General features: G+C 45.2%; 1 protein-coding gene across 8 annotated transcripts in view; it reads right to left on the bottom strand.

The window, feature by feature from the left end:
• Window positions 1–24,517, bottom strand: part of NRXN3 (neurexin 3) — a 1,308,313-nt gene that overhangs the window by 471,314 nt on the left and 812,482 nt on the right. The gene's annotated exons all lie outside the window — the stretch shown is intronic.

Raw genomic sequence — 24,517 nt, forward strand, 5'->3', positions numbered from 1 at the left:
AAAGGTGCAAAGCAAATAAGTGTTGAGTAAAACCTCGACGTGTTCAGTTAAACGCTGTGCTCCATCAAGCCTCTCCACTGCCTAGCAACTGCGGGGGCTCACCCCGAGTTCATTTCATTTTAATGTGCCACACGGAAAAGCAGCCTAAATATACACCCCCAGTCCTGAAGCATATAATCTGTACACTAGGGGAACAGGCGGATCATTTCCATTAGTTTCCTCTGTAGCAAAAACCACAATTTACACCCAAAGCGTGTAATTATATTCAAATTCTGAAAGGCTGCCTCAGAAAGAGTTGAAATTCATAGTTTGGGGGAAAGTCACTCAGGAGTATTGCACGGTTATGTTTTAATGTGGGGAGAGTGGCAGGGATTTTTCAAAACAGCAAAACAAGGGAGGGTGAGTACAGTATCTCTGAAAATGTGGTTTTTGGTTTCCACAGGTTTTATGTTCAAATAGCCGGTCAAAAGGTGGTAAGTAAGGGGTGGGGACTGGGGCAGGGAGCAGGTCTTTGAACAATAACTCAGCTGCGGCTTCCAGATGGGAAATAGAGACAGGTGACTACACAGGCCATTTCCCCTTCTTCCTGACAAGTGAGCCCCAAGCAGGATGGGCAGTGTCTCCCTGCACAGACACCTGGATCGGAGCACTTTCTCCACACAGAAGCCTCACAACACCTCAAGAAGCCCTACACCTTGCTGCAAAGTCAGACCCCTATTAGAAGCATGCACATGAAGAATTAATTTTTACAAAAGGCCAGAAAAGTCCAATGCTGGCAGAATGCAGCCCCGTAGGACCTAGTCTGGTTAAGGAGCAACCTGCAGGAAGAGAGGCGGGAGACAAGGTTGCCACCTGAGAGTCAGAGAAGTGAGCAGTTCCCTTTCCTGCAGTAGTGAAAGAAAGGTGGTGAACTTGGAGTCAGGCTGCCCAGCTCCCAACTGAATCAGACACGGACTGGATGCCCTTGGCCAAGTCCCCAGTTTGCCCGTCTGAAATATCAGGCGATCAGATGACCCCTAAACTCTTTTAGCCCTAAAGTGCCAACAACCTGCGGGCGTGCCTCTGAGGGGCACAGGACGTTCCCTACCCTTTGCCTCACCTGTAGACCCCCACCCCTGTTCTCCTAGCACACGGGAATCAATCACGCAGCAGCTCACTCAAGCATCTACTCCTTCATTCAAAAACCATCCAGCAGGTGTGAATGTCCGATCCGTCTGCTCTTTTAAACCAGTATCTCCTTGGGTGAGAATGGGTTCAGGCAGACTGACAAACACGCAAATATTTGTTATGAATGGGACACTTTCAAAGACGCTTTGGAAAAGCATGTCAACCACGTGAATCCAAATGCTTCATTAACCTTCCCGCTCTGTTCCTGAGGACAGAGCCCGCTGTGTTTGCTTCCTGTCTGTTCCTTGGGATAGTGGACTGACTGGTGGTATCGCAGAAAGAGCAAGAGCTTTGCGGTCAGAGCTGGGGCCGAGTCCTGGCTCTACCACCACATTGCTTTACTCAAGCCACTTAAGCTGTGGGAGTCTCACCGTTTTCATTTATGAAAGGGCAGTAACCTTATGAATGCCAAAGGATCGTGGGGATTAAATGAAATCACACATGCAGAGCCCTGGAAGAGAGCTCGGTGCACAGTTAGCTGCGCATAATATGTTGGTGTGTGATCCAGGCAAGTCTTCACAACTCCAAATGTAAACAGAAAGAAGCCACTTGGTCTTTGTGAATGCAGTGACTACTCTGCCCTCTGCTCCGATGGGGCTAAATGCAGCAGAGCTGCTTAAACACAAGCAGAGCTCCTTTCTAGTATTAATAGGGTGTGTGTAAGTGAGAGCTGCATCTTCCCCGCCTGGGCCTGACTGAGGGGCGGTGGGCTGTGGGCTTTAGAGCATCACGGTGAGCTCGCTGCTCCCGCCCCGATGCTGCTTCTGTCGGGTGGGAAAGAGGAAAACATTCACGTGGCTTTGGCATGAGTTATTATGACAGCCAAGAAAATAGAACTATAAAGCACTGGGAGACCTGGGGAACTCAGGTTTAAGATACACAGTGGGGTCTTTAAAGACACACAGAACTGAGAATCATGCAGACCGAGTGCTGAGAGCCATTTGGAGGGAGCTTTCTAACTCAACTCTCTCATTGTAGAAATGCGGCAAAAATAAAATAGACAATTCTTCCAGCTCTGTGGCATTGAGGCGCATACATACTACACGCCACACAGAAAACTGCATGTAAAAGAAAGAAAATAGGTTAAAGGATCAAAATAGCCCACATAATGTCTACATGGTAAAAGGTTAATACAATTTAAAAAATAATAGTCATATCCAAAGTCAGAGTATTATGTTAAGCGAAATAAGCCAATGAGAGAAAACACAAGTACCACATGATCTCACTCATATGTGAAATCTAATAAACAAAATAAATTGATGAACAAAATAGATCCAGAGACATGGAAGCATGAAGGAGACAGGAATCTCAGAGGGAAGGGGGACAGGAAGAGATTAACCAAAGAACGTATATGCATAACCCATGGACACAGCCCATAGTGCAGTGAAGGTCTGGGTGGGGGGCAGAAGCAGGGTGGAGGGGGTCAATGGGGGGGAAAGGAAGACATCTGTAATACTTTCAACAATAAAGATAAATTTGAAAGAAAGCCACAGAGTTGGTCAGAGAGAAAACCAGGAGTAAGATCTATGACCCAGCATGATGTCCTCTCCGTGAGGATGATGGTTTTAAATGTGGGCTCCACAAAGCCAACTCTCGGGATTCCAGCATAACAGTGTGCCCCCCTCCCCTATAACCCTGCTTGAGTTCTAGTGAGTGAAAGTATCAGAAATGTCATTTAAAGGAGTTCTCCATTTCCAGATCTGAAAATAGTAGTCCTAAAAGACCTCTTTTCCTAGTATAAACTAGATTGAGAATTTTAGTTTTTAATGGATTCCAAGCATCATATAGGAATGTTTAAATCCCATACAAATTTGCTAGAAACAAGATCCAATTCTGAATTTCCAAAATGGTCTCGGGATATTTCTTAAAGTCCTCGCCCTTTTCACTTCACCAGATCGCTGGGCTTCTAACCAGTTTGTTGTAATTTGCTAGTCCAGGCTAAAGTCTGCCTGGCGTGGATTTTTACATGTTATCAAACAGCAAGAGCTGACCACACATGTTATTTTCTTTTAGTGCCCTAAACAAGGAGATGCAAGTTAAGGTTTTCTCCTCTACATTTCCCTAAAGAAAAAGTGAGTAAATGAAGTAACCCCTTGGAGGCAAAAGTGTGACACACAGGTAGGGAAATGAAGATTAGATGTGCGTCCTTTAAAGCTCAAACTACCAACCAGCAAACCTTCAACACTGAAGCTCAGTTTTGTACAGGGAACTGAAAGAGCATTATCATTGAAACATTTCTCATAAAATATTTAACCTCTTCACAGTGCTTGACAATGTTCTGAGCATGACTTGCTTAATTCCCATACAATTCTGTGACATAAGCATTGTATTATTATTGCCAATCTCTGTGTACAAATGAAGAAACTGAGTCTTAGTCAAGTCTTGGGACTTATCTAGGTCCTCAAACTTCCCAAGCAACAGAAAAATGGTTGGGACCTATTTCCTCCAACTCTAAATCCTGTGACTGATGGTTCCCACCCCACCTAACACTACACTGCTCATTAGAACTCCGAAGCATAATAAATATCTTCAGAAGCACATATTCTTAACATCATTTTTCAGAAGTATCCAAATACAGAAACAAACAAACAAAAAAATCCATTCCCTTTCCCCCAAAATGTTAAATACCTTGCTTGGGATTTATAACAGCAAGGGCATTATAATTACAAGGCACTTCCTCAATCATCTTGTGCAAGCCTCATAACCACACCATGCAGTAGACAGGTTTTCTCATATTTATAGTTTAAAATGAACTTCCACAACATAAAAATCCAATAGAAAAAAAATGAAATTGATACATATTTTTCAGCTGCCGAAAACGTAGTGATTTATGCTCATTTAGCCTGCTGTTACTCACTGAAAACTGAGAGGTGGAAGGAGTTGGTGGCCTGTGTCTAGGAAAAGAGAGCAGCGAGCAGCTGTAATTCAGAGAGGAAGTCACTGAGAGGGCAGGCCGCTGGCCCGAGGGGCAGCGGGGCGAGCAGAGCCGTAGGGTGTGGGCGCTGGGGCCTGTCTGCAGAGCGCGTGCCTAGGGGCAGGGGCAGTCTACAAGCAACTCAGTCAAGGTGCAAACTCGGTCACACGACTGACTAGAGGGAAAGCAAACCCAAGTGTTAACTGAACCTGCTGGTGGTGTGTTCTCCACATACACTGTATATAAATAGAATGTTTCCTCCTGAGGCACCATCTGATCAGTTTTGTAAATTGCTACCATTGTCCCTGAAGGTTTTATTTTTCCCCTGTGAAAGTTTGAATTCAATAGAGATTGACCGAAGGGTACAATTTCAGGGCCTGGGGGAAAGGGGTAGGAAAAGGAGCGCTATGGGTTAAATTGTGTCCCCCCTAAAAAAATTTATATGTTGAAGACCCAATCCCCAATACTTCAGGTTGTGACTGTATTTGGAGACAGCGCCTTTAAAGAGGTGATTAAGATAAAATGAGACATTTGGGTGAGCCTTAATCCAATCTGACCAGTGTCCTTATAAGAAAAGGGAATTTGAGCATACAAGAAAACCCCAGGGCTGCTCGAACACAGAGAAAAGACTATGTCAGGACACAGTGAGAAGGTGTCAATCTACAAGCTAAGGAGAGAGGTTTCAGAAGAAACCAAATCTGCCAACACCACAGTCTTGGACTTCTAGCCTTCAGAGCTGTGAGAAAATAAACTTCTGTTGATTAAGTCACCCAGGCTGTGAGGTATTTTTTTATGACACCCCAACAAACTAATACAGGGAGGGAAACTGGAACAAGTTCATGATTTATCTTTAGACATTTGCTTCCCTCCCAGGTTACCCATGGTCTCAGCAAGGCAAGCATTCTGAGATCTGGTAAATTCATTCACCAAAATGTAAAATGAAATGTGTTACCTCTTCCAGATTCAAAATCAGACAATAAACGAATAACATTCTTACTACGGAATTCCAGTCACCAGTCAGTTCGGTGAAGGTTCCCCCCCCACCCTGAAAAGAATTGTTCCAATGATTATCTCCTCTCCCTACGGTAAAGCAGCCTTCGCCTCCACCCCAACCAATGACCCATGTGGAAAGTCCTGAAGAAATTTACACTACAATATTATAAACTTCCTATGGTGTTTTATTAAGAACCTGTTAATCTCCAGACCCACTACCTGCCAGCAAATTTTAGAGAAGAAAAACAATGCATCTAGAGGAGAGAGAAAAGGAGAAGCCAATCTAATTAATTTATCACCAAGGCCAAAGGCATATAAATCTTATCATTTTATCTGTCAACCAACACTGAATTATTCAGTAAACTGAATCCCAAGAAGGAAGGGGGAGAAAGTGGTGAGAAAGCAGCTGGCTGAGCACAAGAAAGTGCTCAATAGATCAGAGCAAAACAAGCCTCATGGCTGGGAAAACTCAAGAGGTAGTTGTCTGTGGCAATGGATGAGCCGTCGAATTCCTTACAAGAAGGACTCCTGGTTGGTGTGCCACGAGTGGGACCACCACTGCTAAGATGATTCAGATAGGACTTATGCGCAGCACCACGCACCCCCACACCCCCACACCCAGTTTCTGAGCAAGAGACTTTCCTCTAAATATATTGTCGTGTGTTCCTTTTTAAAGTTCAGTTCTGTGCTCTACTCGTCCCCAGATGCTTAGAGTCAGGAAAGTCTGTTACATCATAGAGGCTAAATCGTAAGACACGTACTAGACCTAGGATCCCTAGAGGAACCTCTTTTCTAAATTATAAGCATTAAAGCATTTATTTTTAGACAGACGGCTTCTCAAAGGCAGGAGAGAAGAAAAGGAATACACAAAACTCCCTTATGAAATGGAAGGTTAGCAAGCAAATAAATACATTTTAGTATTTATGTTGGTTGAGTGACTATAGAATAGATCACAAAAGAAGCAGGGGGACCTCAGAGAAGGGACCCACCAATGGGAAGAAGCTTAGCAGATTCCAGTTGAGAGGAGAGAGTTAATTCTCTCCTGAGGCGCAATCCCAACGGGAGACAATTTTGGGTGCCCCAGGCAGGTGTGGCTTTGCCTCCCCAGGCCATAAAGGAGCTCAGCCTCCTCTAGGGTGCCCTGGGTTAAAGACTGGAGGCAAATCTATACATAAGTCTCTGAAGACTGGAACCAAGCCCAGGTAAAAGCTGTTCGGAGAATTTCTGTTTCTTCTATCTGTCTTCCTGTGAATCCCACTATAGGGCAACATGGTTTGGAAGGGGCGGGGGTGGTGGGGGCAACTGCTGATTTAAAGGGCAACTCAGAGGGCTTGGCTTCTCAGGAAATGGGCAAGGGGAACAGAAAACAAACAACAAACAAACAAAATCTCCCTTCAGGCCAAAGAAAGTTCTTGGACTCAAGCCTCTTGTGTTTTAATTTTATATCAGAACAAACAGCATTTATGTCTTCAGACAACAGAGGCTGCTGCTTTTAACTCTAGCATAAGAATGGCAGAAAACTGTTAGTAATGCCCATTAGTCTCCTGGTGCTATGCCTCCTACCACCGCCATCCAAAAGATTTTTAAAAACAATTGCTGTTAGCTAAGTCTTTGTCTTGGACTAGGGGAAAGCAAGTGAACTTCCAGAAAGAAAGAGAGGGGAGTTAGCAAAGTACTGAGGGGGTCTACTGGTCTTTCCAGGACTTAAAGGTTCTCAGTTTGGGAGGAGAATTGGAACCAAAGGTTGGGGTATTTTGTTGATCGCTGCTTCTCTTGATTTCCAGCTCAAAAACATTAATTAAATATGCAAGGAGCCTACTTAATATAGATGCATTCAGTCTCCAAGCCCCAAATCAATGGGATAGGGCTCTGGGGTTGAAAGAGGGCACTAAAGAGCTGAATTCATGACCTTTCCTATCTTAGCCATGCAGACCCTGGAGTTTACTGCATCCTATAGCTCTCATGGATCTGGGGACCTTTTCTGGGATCTCTAGTCCTTTACTTGCTTTGTTTTTTCCCATTATACTGAGTCTTATCAGATGCAGGTTAATGAGAAGCCAGATTAGGAACCAGTGAAAAAGACTTAGAAGGCACTGAGCAAACTGATCCTTGGAAAAGTGAAGTAAACAGAGAAGAGTTGTGTTTAACCTGTTCAAGACTTAACACCTTTAGCGGGGGGGGGGGGGGGGGGGGGGGGGGGAAGAGAGAGAGAGAGAGAGAGAGAGAGAGGAAGAGAGAAGGGAGGGAGGGAGGCTTGACAGATTTAGGAACCCCTGGGAAGTAGAGCTCTGCAAATTCCATCACTTAACTCCTAGCTGCTTTTAACTGTTTACATCCAGAACAGGAAACATCCAGACCCTGCCAGCCTATAACCTCTAATGCATAATCTACATCTCCCTGCTGATCATTTACACTAATTAGCAAAATTTAGCTAATTATTGCTGAGTGTTTCCGTGTTTAACTATAGCTATCAGTAAAAGCCTGTCTGGTTCCGTCCATCCCCAGCTCCCCTCTTTATAATCTCCCCTCCACTCCCAGTCCCTCTTCCCCTTTGGAGCTACCAGTTTCCGTATCAATGAAATTGCTTTGTTTTTTGGGGGGGCGGTTTTCTTTCCTCCCCCAGGTTTTTGGTTTGCTTGTTTGATTTAGGGGGAGGGTGCTTTGCTGTTTAAAGAAAGCCTGCACCAGCCCCAGCTGGAGTCACAGAGAAAACAGCAACCAGATTCAGATCAAACATTCCCCCCCCCAACCTTACAAGCTCTGAGCTGTTTGACAACTCCATCAAATGAAATGTAAAGAGAGAGCCAGAAAGAGCCAGAATACATGCTGGCATTTTCTCAACGTGTTTCCACTTAACACCACAGACAGCACAGAGCACAAACCCAAGGCTAGGAGGCAGCGGGAAGAGCTGATGTTCCGAACGGGGGTGCGTGTTATAGGGCTTCCAGCTACAGGCTAGGGCAGGGGCCTCTGCTGTAGCTCACTCCTGCCGCCGCCGCTCCGGGAGGGCTGCTCCTGTAGTGGGGCTCTGTGGTTCCTACTCTGCTCGCCACCGGAGGGGAGTGCATAGTAAACAAATAACAAAGCTCTCTTCTTTAGGACATTTTACTACAGCAAGCTCCTACCTGAGAGGCAGACAGCACCCCTTTCCGAGGCAGCCTGCGCAGCGCTGAATATATATTTTAAAGCCATAGATCTCTTCCTTCAACAGCTATGCAAGGAGGGTTCAGAGCAAAACACATCAGGCTTGCACCGTGTGAACGAGCCCACCCATGCCACCTTTCATTGCAATGACATTTGCATAAATGGCGGAATCAAAGTTACTATAATCTACACTCGGGTCAATTATAAATGGACTTTGCCTTGTGTCTAGAGTGCTTCCTCTCCGGTAGTTAGCAATATTAGATGTGCAGTTTTTATGATAGCTGCTCTCTCTATCAAACATGTGGACAAACATAAAGCTGCCCAAATGAACAATAATGGCCACTGGTTATTAATTATATTTCCTGCCTTCAGCCACTCTCCCCCCTGCCTGGCCACTTTCCAGCAGTTCAAACAACTTCTAGTGCAGACCTAGGAATTCTTGCCGTCTGCCATTTCCCCACCACTAGCTCCCAAACAAGATCGGAGAGCAGGGTGAATGCAAGGTGAATGAATGAGTCCTCAGAGTGCAGCTGGGGGCTTATCTGATAAGTTGCCTGCATCGTGGGGGAGGGGGCGGTGAAGGAGGTGGAAGGTTGCAAAGGGGGTGTCAATCTGGTGTTGGCGAGGCTCTGGGTAGGGGAGCTAAGGAGAGGAGAGTCCATTAGAGAAAATTGGGGGCGGGGAGGGGCTGGGGCAGAAAACATCAGTATTAGTCTTTAAGGGGAAACTGGTCATTTTCTCCCCTCATGCACATGCGAGGCTTTTCATCATTTGAAATTCCGTTTTTTAAAATTCCCTCCCCACCCTTGCGATTACCTGAGAGGCGAGTGGGTTAAGGAATTGCTATGCCCCACTAAAAGGGTAAAGAGCAGAGAGACCCACCGTGCCCTCCTCGCAGGGAAACAGGGGAGCGATAGATAGAAATAGGCACTGAGTGATGCTTGCTGCCATGGAAATGGTGCTCGTGCTGAGAGTGAGACCCCGGCGAGGAAGCTACGTTAGAGGAACTCCACACAGAGCTGACGATACATCCCCAGAAGAGGGACCAGATCCCCAGCGTCCAGGCCGGCCGGCGAGGAGGGCTGCGTCTCGGGTGGATTCTCAGGTGCATGGTCAACGCACTGGACCACGACAGACGGGCAGTTTGGATTCCAGCCAGGGAGGATTAATGCAGTTCATGATGCCCAGGGGCCCATCATAGCAGGAGGAAGACTCGTCCGAATTTTGGAAAGAGGGAAGGAACAAGCGCTCTCAACACCGGTGAAGAATCAGTTAACAACAACAAAATACTACTTAAAAAAATAAATAAATAAGGTAGAAGGCAAACGCCTCCCCCTCCCCTTTCCCGGGGCTTAAATTTAGGGTTCCAAAGTCCACCCGGGTAGGGCAACCCTCCTGGGGAGCCCCGTAATGCCAAACATGTCAGGGGAGGCCCCTGGCTTCCTCCCGACCTCCGGGCACCTCCGGTCTGATGACTTAGCCGCACACCCGGGGCAGCCCCATAGAGGGAAGGTGGAAGCGAAGGCGGCGGAGGCGCAGGACGCCCAGGTGCGTTCAGGTGAGTTTATCCCAACAGCCAAGCGGTTTGAACATGTTTTTCCGTTCTTGTCCCACCACCACGCGCTGCGCTGCGGAGCTGCCCGGCACCAGGGGCTGCAGGCGGGAGAGTTGCTCGGTGCTTCTCGGGGCCTCGGCGGAAGGGCTCGGAGGCTGCTACCCCGGCGCTTTCCGGAGGAGCTGCGCGCAGCCTCCGCCTGCTTCCCGGCTTTCCCAGCGGGACGAGGAGCAGCAGCCGCCGGAGGAAGGAACGAGGAGGACCGGAGGGACAGAGGCGAGGACCGGGCGCAGAGCAGCGGCCCAAAGCACGGCGGCGCGGGGCGCAGGGGCGGGCGGGCGAGCGGGGCGCGGGAGCCGGGCGCCCGGGCAGAGGTGGCGAGAGGCGCGCGCCGCGAAGTGCGCAGAACTGCGAGGCACAGGTGAGGCGCGGGAGTTGGGCGGCGAGTCCACCGCACGTCCTATGCAAATAGCGCGCCCGCCAGAGCCAATCGGCGCAGCCCGAGCGCTCTGCCGAGGGACTGGCTGGCTCGGCGGGAAGGCGGGGCGGGCGCGGGATCCCAGCCCCCAGCCCTCCCCATTCACGGCGGCGTCTACCCCCGCCTCCGGGACACGCCCCCCACCCCGCCACTCACCCACGCCCACCCCACGTCCCCGCCCCCGCCCCCGCCCCCGCCACTCACCCACGCCCACCCCACGCCCCCCACCCCGCCACTCACCCACGCCCACCCCACGCCCCCCACCCCGCCACTCACCCACGCCCCACCCCACGCCCCCCACCCCGCCACTCACCCACGCCCACCCCACGCCCCCCACCCCGCCACTCACCCACGCCCACCCCACGCCCCCCACCCCGCCACTCACCCACGCCCCCCCCACGCCCCCCACCCCGCCACTCACCCACGCCCCGCCCCACGCCCCTGCTGCGCTCCGCCCCGCTTCCCAGCCCAGGGAGCGCACGTGGGAGTGTGTGCGGAGAGACCGAGCCGACAGACAGAGGGACGCTGCGCCTTTTGATCGCCCTTTCCCGCTCCCCGCCCAGGCACATTAAGCCAGGCTCTCACGATCCAGGCACCTTTCACAATTCCGAAGGAGAAATGCAGGCTACGGCTGAGGCTGAAGGAGCCCCAAACAGAAATAAAAATAAACCCCTTGAGTCAGCAGGAGCGCTGGAGCGAGGCAGGCCACCGCGCCGCGCTCGCGCTCCCCTGGCTGGCGGTCAGCACCGCGGTCAGCGCCGCGGGCCGCGCTCCGGGCCTTGGCTTGCGCGGGGTTCAGATGCTCAGGCCCCAACCCTAGGAGCAAAGGTGGGGACCTTTCTCGGGGCTCTCTGCGGAGATGTGGCCCTGGGGCTCCGGAGGGTAAGGGGTTTGGTGGCCTGCAGGTCCTTGGAGAAGGCAGTTTCCACCCCAGGTGGACAGGAAGCTCTTGGGGTTCAGGAACCAGAGGTGAGCACCCTAGCCGGCTGTCCTGGGCAAAGAACTTCAGAAGGGGTGAGGGCTGAGCCTGCTGGTGCAGAAGGGTGGCGCCCTGTCCAGGACTTTCCTCAGAGACAATGCCCCAGATGGGTGAAGCCTCCAGGCCTCCAGGGCACCGGGCAACAAAGCAAGCACAGCTTTTACATCCAGGCGGAACCTGCAGGGGAGAGCGGCAGTGGCACAAAGAGGCTTGGTGCTCCTGTCGCGGCCATCTGTGATTCCGGGAGGAAGCTGTCCAGGGTTCTGCCAGGGAACGGTGACACTCTGGACAGGTGGCTTCCACCTCACCCCACCCTTCTTCCTCCCACTCCACCTGATGTGCTGGAGGCACCAACCCAACAGGCAGCCCTCCTAGACCCAGGAGGCTTGCTAGTTTTGACTCCTTCCTTCACACCCACCTTGCTTAAAAAAAGCAATTCTGCTGCTCAAATCATGTCATATATACTATATGACACTTGCTTGTTAAAACATCACATTTATATATGTATATATATGGCACTTAAATAGCATTTCTTTTTTTTAAAAGGAGCTTATAGCATCTATTATACTCCTGCTCTCAAGAATATTTTAAACCCTGTAGCTGGCAATGAAGAACAGGGATTAAGACAGTCCTCTTCACCCTTGAGACACCCCAAAGAGACACTGAGGACGTTAGCATCATATGTCTTTCTAACAGATAAAGACACCAAACCTATAGATGTTTTGTCTTCAAGGTCAAATATCAAGTCCATTTCATATTTACGGTGGTGACTGGTATCCTGGGTCTGAAATCAGTGTTCTCCCCAAGGCCCATGCTACCCTTGGTAAATGGTGCACAGTCATTCCAACTGCTCCGGCTCTCAGCCGTAAGGGGATCCTCAGGGGGTCCATCCAGGATCCCTCATTCAATGTCTTTCATGCCCTTGGGTGGCAGCCAAGAAACACTATGTCTTAACTAGAAGCATGTACCCAGAAACACCACAGCAAGCGACAGGGGTGGCTTATGGAGACTCGATTTAAACCTCCGTGTGGCTCCATAAAACGTGGATCATGCCTTCCCTCAGGAGGTTCTTGGGAGTTTTAAATGAGATAACGTATACACTGCACCGGGCACAGCACCTGACAAACAGTGGCAGTGCTCTTTACCCAATAGAAAACTAAGCTAAAACTCCAAGAAGGTTAAGTGGATGTTTGGGGTCTTATGCTATTATTAGTAGAAAAGTCAAGGGGAAATTCTTATCCTAAGCACCCTCCCCTAAGGCAGATGATAGTTGCCACTCAATCCAGCCACTCCTTTAGTCCTCTGGGTGGGGCCCCACTGCACCTTGGACTCATCCGAACTCTGTATCATGGTCTTAAGGGGGCTTAGATGACTGGCTTATGCCTAATTCTCCAACCCCATCTTCTGCCAGATGACCCTATTACCCTCCAGTCTCGCACACGCTCTCTCTGGTCTTTGAATTTGTCAAGTTCTTTCCCAACTCCAAATCTTTATCCTTGCTGGCTCTTCTTGTCTGAGAGACTTTTCTCCAAGATTTTCATGTGATTCATTCATTTCAGATGTCACCTCCTCAGAGGCCCTCTCTGACCTTCATCGAAATTCAGTCGCCGTATCCCTGAAAGGCACTTCGTCCCATTACCTTGTTCTGTTTCCTTCACAGCACTTTCCACTTTCTAAAATTATTTTATCTGTGTCTGTTTATAGTCTAGCTTTTTAGAAAGACTGTAAGCTCCCTGTACACTGAGCCTTTCTCATTCCCCCATATATTCTGCACGTGGCAGAGTGGGTAGCACATAGTAGGAGCTCAGTGAATATCTGCTCAATGGATTAATCCAATGAATCAACTGCCAGTCTCATATTCACATGCATTATATCATTAGTTTCACTGATGCATTGATCTGGCTCTAGTGACATTGATCCCCAGAGACTCATGTTCCCAGAGTTGAAGAGTTGACCATCTACCCACATAATCTTGTCCTTCTTTTCTAAATGACACTGAGTGTTGGAGACCGCCCCTGACTTTGTCCCGAGGAAGCATGGGAAGCTTGGACAGACCTTCCAATCGATTCTCTGCCAGGTGACAAAGTGAAAATAAATCCTCAATGCAGTACAAACTCTGGAAATGCTGCTGGTACGTCACGGCTGGAGCTATTCATTTCACTTGTCATGCTTATAATTTATTTATTTACTTTCTACAAAATGTCAAAAGAAGTAGCTGTGACTTCCAGTGAGGCTGATTCCATTTGGGGACCCAGTTGAATACTGAGGAAAGTTATCAGAGGGCAAATGCAAGACTGGCTTATTTTTAATTCTTTCACTCCAAAGAGATAACCCGCAGTTATCCTGATAAAATGCATGTCCTGCTCCATTTAACACATTGTTGATTTCTTTTTTTATTTTTCTTAATCCCTCCTATCTATTCCTCTAGTCACTTCCCACCCAGATTTCTTTCTCTAATTCCCATTCCTCTCGGGTCTATTAGAGTTTATGTTAGGATGCCTTATTCAATATACAGGGTTACAATATCCCCCAAAAATGTATATACACTTTAACAGCTGAGAGCTCAATTTCGAAAATGAAATGTATTGAAATAAACACTGCTTTTATAATTATTCAAACATGTGTATATATTTTGGGGGGCAGCCTCTATTTTTTCGATTTTTGGCTCCAGCGATACCTTCTAAACACTGCGTGCACCCAGGCTGAGGCTGGAGGGCCCCCAGCCACGCTGCCCCCCAAGCTGCCCTCCTTCCCCCGAGCGCTCTGCCCGGCGGGGCCTGAGTGAGGACACTTGGGAACGAAGTGTGCGCTGCGCCACGAGGGTGTAGAAACAGATACAGAAACGCTCCGCTCACCACAGACTGAGACTGAAGAGTGCACATGACCTCTCAGGGTCAGCCATGAGCAGGTCCACTTGGGACCCCCCTGAAACCCTAGCCGGCCTCTGTGGAACCTGACGCTTCTGAGCGGAACGCGGTTAACACACAGACAGACACACAAACAAACTGCAGCTGGATCTGGCTGGCTCGCCCTGGGCTTCTCTACGACTTCAGACATCGGGCTTGGGGATTAGAGATCTCCTTTCCCTGCTTTGTAGATCTCCCGCCTCCGCGCACCTCTCAGGAAACCGTCCCCGGCGAGGCAGGAGGACGCGTGCCCGGGGACCCTCTCTGCCGTGCGCTGGTGGATTTCTGCTGTCGGGTCGTCTGCGGAACCTTCGGGCCCCTGCAAAGGCCCCGCGCCAGCACTCGGCCGAATCGGGCGCCGGGAACCTGCCGTGATCCTGCCCTGCGGGTCTCTCACCACGTGTCCCCCCACGTCCCCTCCCCTGTACAGACTCCGACTTCCACTTCGCTGCCAGCAGCAGACACCTGTCACATTGTTGTCACAGGCACGTCTAAAATGACCGCGCCCAGCAGCCTGTCTGTGTAAACCCCACGCCCGCAGGCAAGGACCCCGCTTTTCCAAATTCAGAGCGTAGCCATCCTCACTTTCTCCATGCGGGGCTCCAAAGGTAAGTGTGCAAAGAAGACACAAACAAACTGACAACTAAACTCTCCTAATGTGAAGTGAAATAAAAGTCCTGAAAAAATACAGGTGGCTGTTAACACAGCTATAAATATATCCAAGGGTTCCAGGGACACCGTAAAACAGTCAAACTTTGCTTTATTATAGTCGGTAGATTTATTTATAGCCACATAACTCATCCTTCTGCTCATTTATTCAAGAAAGCCATCCTGCAAAAAGCAGATTTTGATTATATTTTCCATTTGGGGGTATAAAAGGAAAGCTTTACTCTTATAATCATCACTCCTACATGGATCTGACTTTTTAAAAGACAATGACATCCCCATATAACTTTATAGTGTAGAAAACGTACATATTGTTCCTGTTCCTTTAACTTACCCTCTTATAAACATCCATAGTTATTCGTTTGTCCACCTTGTGGCTAAAACGGGGATATCAGGAGTTCGGATATTGGAAAAATCTCTCTAGGAAATTTTCCAAATCTCTGGTTTTAATCAACGGGACTGGGATATCCGTTTTCTTAGAATCTTACGCATTTCTTCCAGGAGAGAAACAACATGAAGTGCTCCTGTGTAAGCTATACAGTAACAACAGGAACACTATCACGTGTCTGTGTATAGGATAATTACCAACTCAAAGATTTAGAGGACACTTTGTGAGAGTGCATACAGATTTAGATTTGGGGCTCTGGTGGCTGACCACCTAGCCTCAAATCCTGATTCTGCTTGTCAGCGGCTGTGAAAATGCTAACGAAATCCTTCGCCCCGCTGTCTGTCAGCTTTCCATCCCTAAAATGAGAATAATCACACTGCCTGTCTCATAGGTTTGTTCTGAGGATTTAGAAAGCTAATCTGGGTAAAGTGTGTATAAACCGTGGCTGGAACACAGTGAGTAATCAATAATTATTATTATTAGTCACATTATTTGATCCTTTACTGTGTGTCAGGCACTGTGTATAAACAGCTTCCCAAATACAATGTGATAAGTGCTAGACAAGAGGTATAAGCAAAGTACACAAAATAACAGAGAATGGGATTAATCCACTGTAGGTATAAGAGGGACTGTCAGGAGGGACAGAGACAAGGTGATAGGTGCGCCGAGTGTCAAATAACCAGTTCAGATCCTGGTCTTCTACTTATTGGCCATGTGACCTTGAGCAAGTGACTCTAGGCTCACTGAGCCTGTTCCCTCAATACTATAATGATGAATAATCCCTCCCTCACAGGATCATTTTGATGGGTAAATGAGAAGATATATTCCAGAAGAGCATCGTAAATGTTCAGGTCCGCTATTATCATGAACCCGACCTTAAATGGCCTCAACAGGCAGAGAAACAGGAATGTGGAGTGAGGCGGCCATCCCTGTGGGGTGGAGTCGCCCACAGAGGGCTTCCTGGAGGAGGCAAACTTTAAACTCGGCTGCCACTTGTCACTTAGATTGTTAAAGCCTGAGAATCTCAGAAAGGGGTCAGCTTTTTCTTTCGACTCAAAAACTTGTTGTTTCATGGGTTAAAGAAAGGTGACAAAAGCAAAGGGAAGGGAAGGGAAGGAAAGGGCGAGAAATGGAAAGGAAAAGACGAAGGGGTCTGGAGAAGAGAGGAAACTTGCATGTTGGGTGCTAGTCTTTATCTCTAATGAGAAGATTGCCATGTTCAGTGATGTCAACTAAATGTCATATACATTTTTTTAAAAGTTAAATGGTGGCATAGCCAGGAGTTTTCCTTTGTTCAGTTTCTTCCACATAATTATTTTCCAGATACTAAGATACACATTGGATCCAATTCATAAGACTATCATTTAATTCTAGGAACATCACAGTTCAAGTATTCATCTGATTCAAGTGTCTATCACGTAATTCCATGAAGGGTTTATCTTCTAAAGTAGAGGGACAGGGATCTAAAATAACTGAACATGTTCCCCTTGGTACTGTGTAGTCTTTTTTTTTTTTTTTTTTTAATATATATTGATTTCAGAGAGAGAGGGAGAGGGAGAGAGAGAGAGATACATCAGTGATGAGAGAGTCATTGATCGGCTGCCTCCTGCACACCCCTGACTGGGCATCGAGCCCACAACCCAGGCATGTGCCCTGCCCGGGAATCGAGCCTCCATCTCCTAGGTCCCAGGTCAGTGCTCAATCGCTGAGCCATGCCCGGCCAGGTGACACTGTGTAGTCTTAAAATCACTTAACAGAGAAATCTTGGAGGAGAATGAGATGAATGTTCCCCTAACAAACAGTACAAAGTGAATCGAACCAGCTCCAGAAATGTTGGCAAGATGGGTAATAAAGGCATTTCTCAGTGTTATTGAGGGTTTAGCATTTTCCAAAACTGATGTTGAAGTCAGGGGGTACAAAAAATGGAAGTTAATGTCACGGACTATTCTTGAAACAGATGAAACAACATTAAACATAATATTTTGGCATGATGATATCTATGTCTTCAAAATCAACCATTTCCAACCTGGACAGGCAGAATTAGCTGTTCTTTCCTATCTTCTATTAACACTTGTCACATTCAGTTAAAGTGATTTCGATTTGTATCTGGGTCTCCTACATGATTTATAAAGAAATCATAGGGGAACAGGGGCTTGGCCCTAGGGCCAGATAGCTTAAGTTATAGGGCCAGACAGCTTAAGTTCAAACCCCTGTTCCATTATTTCCATTATTTACTAGCTACATGACCGTGGGCAAGTTACTTAGCCTCTGAAAACTGATATTTTCTCATCAGTAAAATGGAGATCACAATATTCTCTATCTCAAACTTAGCACAGTACCAGGCCAATATGATAGCATAAGACATTCGATGGATGTTTGTGGAACAGTATCGGGACACATTTAATTACTGTAAGACAGAATATTTCACATATATATGGGGGGGGCAAAAGCAGGTTTGCAGTTGTTCGTATGAAACATAATACAATAATAAAAAATAATACAAGAATAAACTGTTTCATGTACTCACAACTGTAAAGCTACTTTTGTCCCACCCTTTGTGTGTGTGTATGTAAAACAAAAATCTTGCAAAATGTGTAAGCATCCAATTATAAGAAAGAGCTTTTCAACACTTAGACACATTACCAAATTGGAAGGAATACCTTGGAAGGTAGTGGGCTCTCCATAGCAGGAAATGTTCAAGCAGCAATGCCTTGCAGAGGCTCAGAAGGTGCTATCTTGTAGTAAATGAAAAGATGGACTATATAACCTCTAAGTTCCTGTTCAAATTTACATATGATACTGATTAAATTTCCCTTTTAAATTTTTCTTTGCCTTTTACTTCGTATTTACTTAAATGTGATCTCTTGGCCTTATCTTAAGGCCCAAACTCAATTCCTGGATGCTGCAAAAATTATAGCACAGTCCTATTTATTAAAACCCCATACACTGAGGTGAGAAGTCTTAGACTTCTGTAAAATGAACCCAGCATTATTGCCCTAGAACTCCTTTTTTTTTTTTTTTAATTATTCCATGCAGTACAAGTTGTCTCCAGACACATTAACAATTTTATGTTCCTATTTTAAATAGCAAGGATTTTTTCCCCCACTAGCAACACCTACACAGCTGCTGTTCCCGGGACCTAAGAGGGCATTTTTCACTGGCAAAGATCCCATTGCTTTGGAAAGAGTTTGCTGACCTGCTTGCCCTATTGTCCTTTACCTCGCAGCAGGGAATCCTGGTGGACTGACCATAAATAAACCCGATTTCCCTTAAATAAAGACATGGATCTTTAAAATCCTGAGACAAAAAGCAGAACTACTCTGCTCTCTCTGCCCAAGACAAGGCCATTTCCCCTCAGGAGCTATTATGGACAAGAGAAAGAGAGTTAGGTATTCAGAAGACAGCTAAACATGTTAGAGAAACTGAGATACAGAGATAGAGAAGGACCTATTTAATATCACATAGCATTTCAATGTCAGAATAAGTTGGAATATTCCTCTAGAATATTACTCTAGAATGAGGCATGAATGATCCCTATGGCATAAACTAAGATTATTAAAAAAATAATAACTCATTAAGAAGATAATCTACCAGAAGAGAGAGTTCATAGATACATCAATGGGAGAATCAGGGAGTCAATAATGTGAGATAACAACAATCTGAAAGAAATTTTCAAAATAAATATGGTTGAAATGATTAAATGAATTATAGAAACAACAGAGAGGGAAAAAAAGGTACTGCAATAATGAACAGAAGTAAGAAAGAACTAAAATCTTTTGAAAGTGCAACAGTCAATGAAATATTTTTAAGGAGTCAGTGGATGGATTCTGTAGATGTAGTTAAAAAAAAAACGCTTAATGAACTGGAAGACAAAACTGAAGAAACTTCCTAAAACGTAGCACATAGAGAAAGAAATTTATAAATATAAAAGAGATTAAAAATCATAAAAGATCATATGAAAAGTCCAACATGCAACTATTAGAAATTCTAGAAGAGAGTAGGGAAACAGGGAAAAGGGTAATATTTTAAAAAATAACAGTTGGGAATTTTGCAGATTTAAGTAATGTAAATTCTTATATTTAAGGATCCTAAGCAAGAAAAACAAACAGCCACACCTTGGTTCATCATAATGGAACAAAAAAATCATCAACTTAAATAAAAACCTTAAAATCAACAGATTACTTTTAAGTAGCGCCCACAAAGCAACGAATATAGTAGCCTTGTAGTGGGGAAAAAAAAAAATCAACCTAGATTTATTTATTGAGGCAAATCATTTAACAGTAGAGGCAAACCGAGGATGTTTTCAGGTAAAGAAATTTTGAGAAAGGTTACCACTCACAAACTATCACTGGCATGACAACCAAAAGATATTTCAGCATGAAGAAAATAATCCCAGATGAAAGGCGTGGTATTCAAGAAGTGATAGCGAGTGAAAGGAACTGGTATGGACATGGGTAACTCTAAGTGAGCATATTGTCCTATTACTAATGTCATCACACTACCAACTTGTTTGTGGTGGCTTTATAAGAATACTAACAACCAACATTTTCTTAATGCTTATAAACTACGGATTAGTATTGTTCATATTTAACAACTGAGGAAAAGGAGACACAAATTGTGACTTGCCCAGACTCACATGGAGGCAGGATTTGAATCTAAATCCCGTATCTACTGAACCTATGGTCTAAACCACGTTACTATTATTTTGCTAAACGCTATACAAGTGAAGCGTGCAACTTCCAAGTCACACACTGAGAGGCTGACGCTTGTTTTCTGCTTGCTCTCTACTTCGTCTCTGTCTCTTTTCTGGAATGTCAATGTACAGACCTGTGATCAAATTCTTTTCTCTAATTCTCTCTTTTTTTATATATAAAAATGCTTATCACAAGCTACTCAATACTCGTGCCAAAATGCTGGCTCTGTAATGAAATAAAACAAGTGACATACACATGATTGTCTCCGAGTGTTGGCTACTAGACGACAGTTTATAAACCCCTGTTCTTTACCTCCCAGCAGGTACTTGTGCAAGTCGTAATGCAAAAATTCTAAATTTTCATATAAACAACATTCAATTATGGACATTAGAAATAAATGAAGCCCAACGCATTTGCTTTCGATATTGCTATCTATTACATGGTGCTTGGGCAATTTACAACTTAGAGATTAAATATAGTCTGTGTTCACTATCTGATAATGGGAAAGGCAACCTAGGGTTACATTAAATTGGTGAATAATCCACAATACATCCCATATTCGGATAACATGCAGCTATTCATAAAATTGTTGGTCTTAGGAAATATGAAAAAAAATAGGTTTATTGCCTGTGTTCCTGCCACAAACAACAGCCAAGCTCTCTGTATCTCAGAAGCTGCTCCTTTTCCATTGCAGGTCAGAGTGAGTCCCCAGAACATTTACATCCTTCTTGTTATTATTTTCTGAATAGAGGAGATGTTCGTTTTCTAAGAGTGCCAGCCTTCTGCTTAACCTTGAAACTAAATGCTAGGAATATGCTCTCTGACTTTTGATGCTCTCTCAGTGAGAACCCTGAAAACAATATTCCCCAAAAACAAACTTTGATATGAGCAATACCATCAGTACCAATGATGAGCGCAGAGTTTATTTGTAAGCTATATAAAAAAGAGAGACAAAGAAGACAAAAAGCATGTATGTATAACTTGAAGCCAAAGAAAATCAGAAGGCTTTTAAAAAACTTATACCAGAAGAAAGACCATATTTTTGTCCTGTTAAACCGAGTTTTTAACTAATGATGAGAGAACACTATTCTGTATGATTTCCAGTGATTTAATATGGCGTGGATGATAAATGTAATGTCATCCTGTATTAGAAATGGAAATATCTGGACTTTAATTCTTGGCTCTAACATTAATTGTCAGACATGAGGCAACTCACTTAACCACAGACTATCTCCTATAGATTCTAGGTTTCTTTTTTTAATTTAAATTTTTATAATAGAAACCGAGACTAACAAGCTGTACAACTTTGGAATAATAATACCTGCAGGCAAGCTTGTACCTACTGTTTATTTTCCCTGCTGTACCTCTCTCCTGCCTGACTTGGCCAACCAGGCACCTGTTCATTTCAAGCAAATGAATGTAGATGACAAGCTATTTCCTGTGGATTCCCTGGGAATCAAGAAGAGGATTCAAAGGGAGGGGTGGAGGAAGGGGGATGGGAGGCAGCAGTCTTCAGCAGCATATAACTTAGTCCAATTCAGGCAGAGAGGTAGCCGTTTCATCCAAGGGAATGTGTGTGTGTGGGTGGGGGGGGGGGGGGATAAAACATCCCAGAGGGAGTCACCATGCTTGATAGATGTCATTTCCTAAAATGTACACCTTGTTGGTGTTCAGAAGGCGAACAGTGTGACACTGGGAGTGCAGCATATTCTTGGAGGGGCTGTGATACCACAAGAACAGGCTTGACTCATTGCTAAGTAAATCAAACAGCCACAGAGGCATGACGCTGCTTTGGGCATAACACCACCCAGCACATTTCTGAATCATCTTCTCCTTGACCACCTCTCCTGTTTGGCTCCTGCTGGGACAAGGGGACTTTGGGGTGGTGTAGGATGGTTGTTGCTTTGGGAGTTACTCAGCGAATGGTGGTTACTAAATGTGGCCCTGGGGGAGCAACAATAAATTTAAACAACTACAAGAAACTGTTGGCCTTTTTTCTTCAGCCTCCACTCTCCCACTACAGTTAAAGAAAAATTAGGAATATCAGAAATAGCAACCCCAGACTGCCCCCACCCCCACCCACCAGATTCGGAAGGGACTTTTGGGAGCTTGACTTATGTCATATGAAGATGATTACGTGCATGGCCCAAAGGAAGACACAAACTAAAAATATTATAAGTTATTATAATTTCTCTTCTAATTCATTCCCTCCTCCAATATATATGACACTTGACCAGGGTTCTTGATGACCAGTTCCAAACAAAGTTAATTTATCTTTATAACAACAAGGTTTTACTTTTAAAAAAAAAGAAAGAAACCTCTGTGGAAGTGTTCTCTTTAATAAAAACAGTAGCAGATAGATTTTGGTTTTCAAGTATAAACCCTCATTTTTAAAAACAGTGTATTTTATTCTGATTTTTGATAGGTTTATTTGTGTGCGTGTTTGATATGAAGGAATTTAAATATGCTTTGATTCATCTAGTTGTTGTTTTTTGTTGTTTTTTTTTAAATATATATTTATTGATTTCAGAGAGAGGAAAGGAGAGGGAGAGGGAGAGAGATAGAAACATCAATGATGAGAGAGTCATTGATCGGCTGCCTCCTGCACGCCCCCAGCTGGGGATTGAGCCCCCACCCAGGCATGTGCCCTGACCAGGAATCGATCTCCTGGATCCTAGGTTGATGCTCAACTGCTGAGCCATGCCCTGCCGCACCATCTAGTTGTTAACTACTGCTCTCTTCAGTGGTTTTTCAGTTTGGGTTTGTCATAGACTCAATTGCGTTTGTCCAAAATTCATAGGTTGAAGTCCTAGCCACCAATGTAACTGTGTTTGGAGAAAGGGCCCATTACGAGATAGTTAACATTAAATGAGGTCATAAAAGTGGGGCCCTAATCCAATAGAACTGGTCTTTACAGGAAGAGGAAGCAACACTAGGAGTGTGTGGTCACAGAGAAAAAAGCCACACAAGGATACAGAGAGAAGGTGACCATCTACAAACCAAGGAGAGAGGCCTTAGGAGAAACCTAACCTGCTGACACACTGATCTTGTTCTTTTAGCTCCAAAACCGTGAGAAAATCAAGCTTTCTTTTTTAAGTCATCCAGTCTGTTGTATTTTGTTATGCAGTTTGAGCTGACTAATGTAGGGTTGTTGATAATAATAATAGTATTTGTGGAATTAGAAGCATTCAGATCCATAAAGAACCTTAGAGTTCATTTGGATGAAGAGTTCTTTGCCTGGAGTTCAAGGAACTACCATAATGAGGGCCACCTCTTTGCACATCTCCAAAGGGATGGTCTTTACATCATAGTCTGGGTGAATTATGCCCCTTGGGATTGTATAAATCTACACTATGTAATGCAGTGTACAATTTCTATGGTTCTGTATGATAGCCCTAAAACTGATCTGTAAAATTACTTCCTGAAACTACATTCAATTTAGTCAGGATGTGCATTATTTTTCTGAAAAGAAGATACAAATATTTCTTCAGATTTTTAAATAAGTTCATGATCCCCAAATGTTGAAGAACCACTGAGTGCCTCAAATCCCCTTTTTGTACAGATAAGGAAACTAAATCCTAGAGAGAGAAAGTGCATAAAAACACTAGTAAAAATGAGATACACATATCCTGCCTCCTAATATGATCGTTAACATGTTCCTGCTAATATTAGGTTACTTGTGAATCTCTCTCATACACACACACACACACACACACACACTTTACAAAGATACCAAAACCTGCTTTCATAGGAGCTGAGGGTGTCACCTATTTCACCTGAACTCAGCTAAAGCAAAGAGATATCTTTCATCCTTCCAAAGTATATCAAGGCATAGGTAATACTCAAATTTTAGCATGTTTATTTAGATGGTAGGATTGGTAATGTTTTTTCAACCTATGCCCATACTCACACAGTACATCATATAGAGGTGATATTCTATGGTCAACAACACAGGTTTCTATTTATGTGGCTAATAAGGGAATCCCATTAAAGAGTGTTAAGACTAACTTCCAATTGCTATGAATCTTAATATAAAGTCTTTGTGTCTGTCCAGTTGCCCAAGGTCAAGAGACAGTGAGTGACTGGAATTCCACTTCCCTAGAGGTTCATCATTAAGAATGGGGTCACGCACAGAAGCCAGAGAGAAGGCCGTGCACACACTCACACACACACATATTAAGAGTACAAAGGTCTTGCAGATGGAATCCCGCAGCAGCCGTACAGGCCGCTCCTAAAGGCCAGTGGAGAAAGCGGAGGCTGAGAGCCCCTCTTTGACTTGTTGCTGCCAGTGCTGATCCTGACACAGGAGCCATCCACTTTCTCCATGCCTCCCTGGATGTCAATAGCCATTTGAATTCTTGAAATGCTAAACTCTCTCTGCTTTGAAGGGCTTCTTATGGGTGCAGCACTTGCAGTCAGCGTAACCACCTCTCTGTCTGCATTTCCCCTTCTCTTCCCTAATTCCTCAAACAGAAATGGCCATTTCAACTTTTTAATAGAATACATATGCCTTTCACAAAGTATTTGCAAATTTCTTCTTCTTCTTTCCCTTCCCCTTTTTCCCATGGCTCAGATTTCACAGAGCACCTCTACCTTGGCATCTGTACTGCAAGGGTTAACGATGCATTCGGGC

This window comes from Miniopterus natalensis, chromosome 1, assembly GCF_054644295.1.
Source record: "Miniopterus natalensis isolate mMinNat1 chromosome 1, mMinNat1.hap1, whole genome shotgun sequence".
NCBI lineage: Eukaryota > Metazoa > Chordata > Mammalia > Chiroptera > Miniopteridae > Miniopterus > Miniopterus natalensis.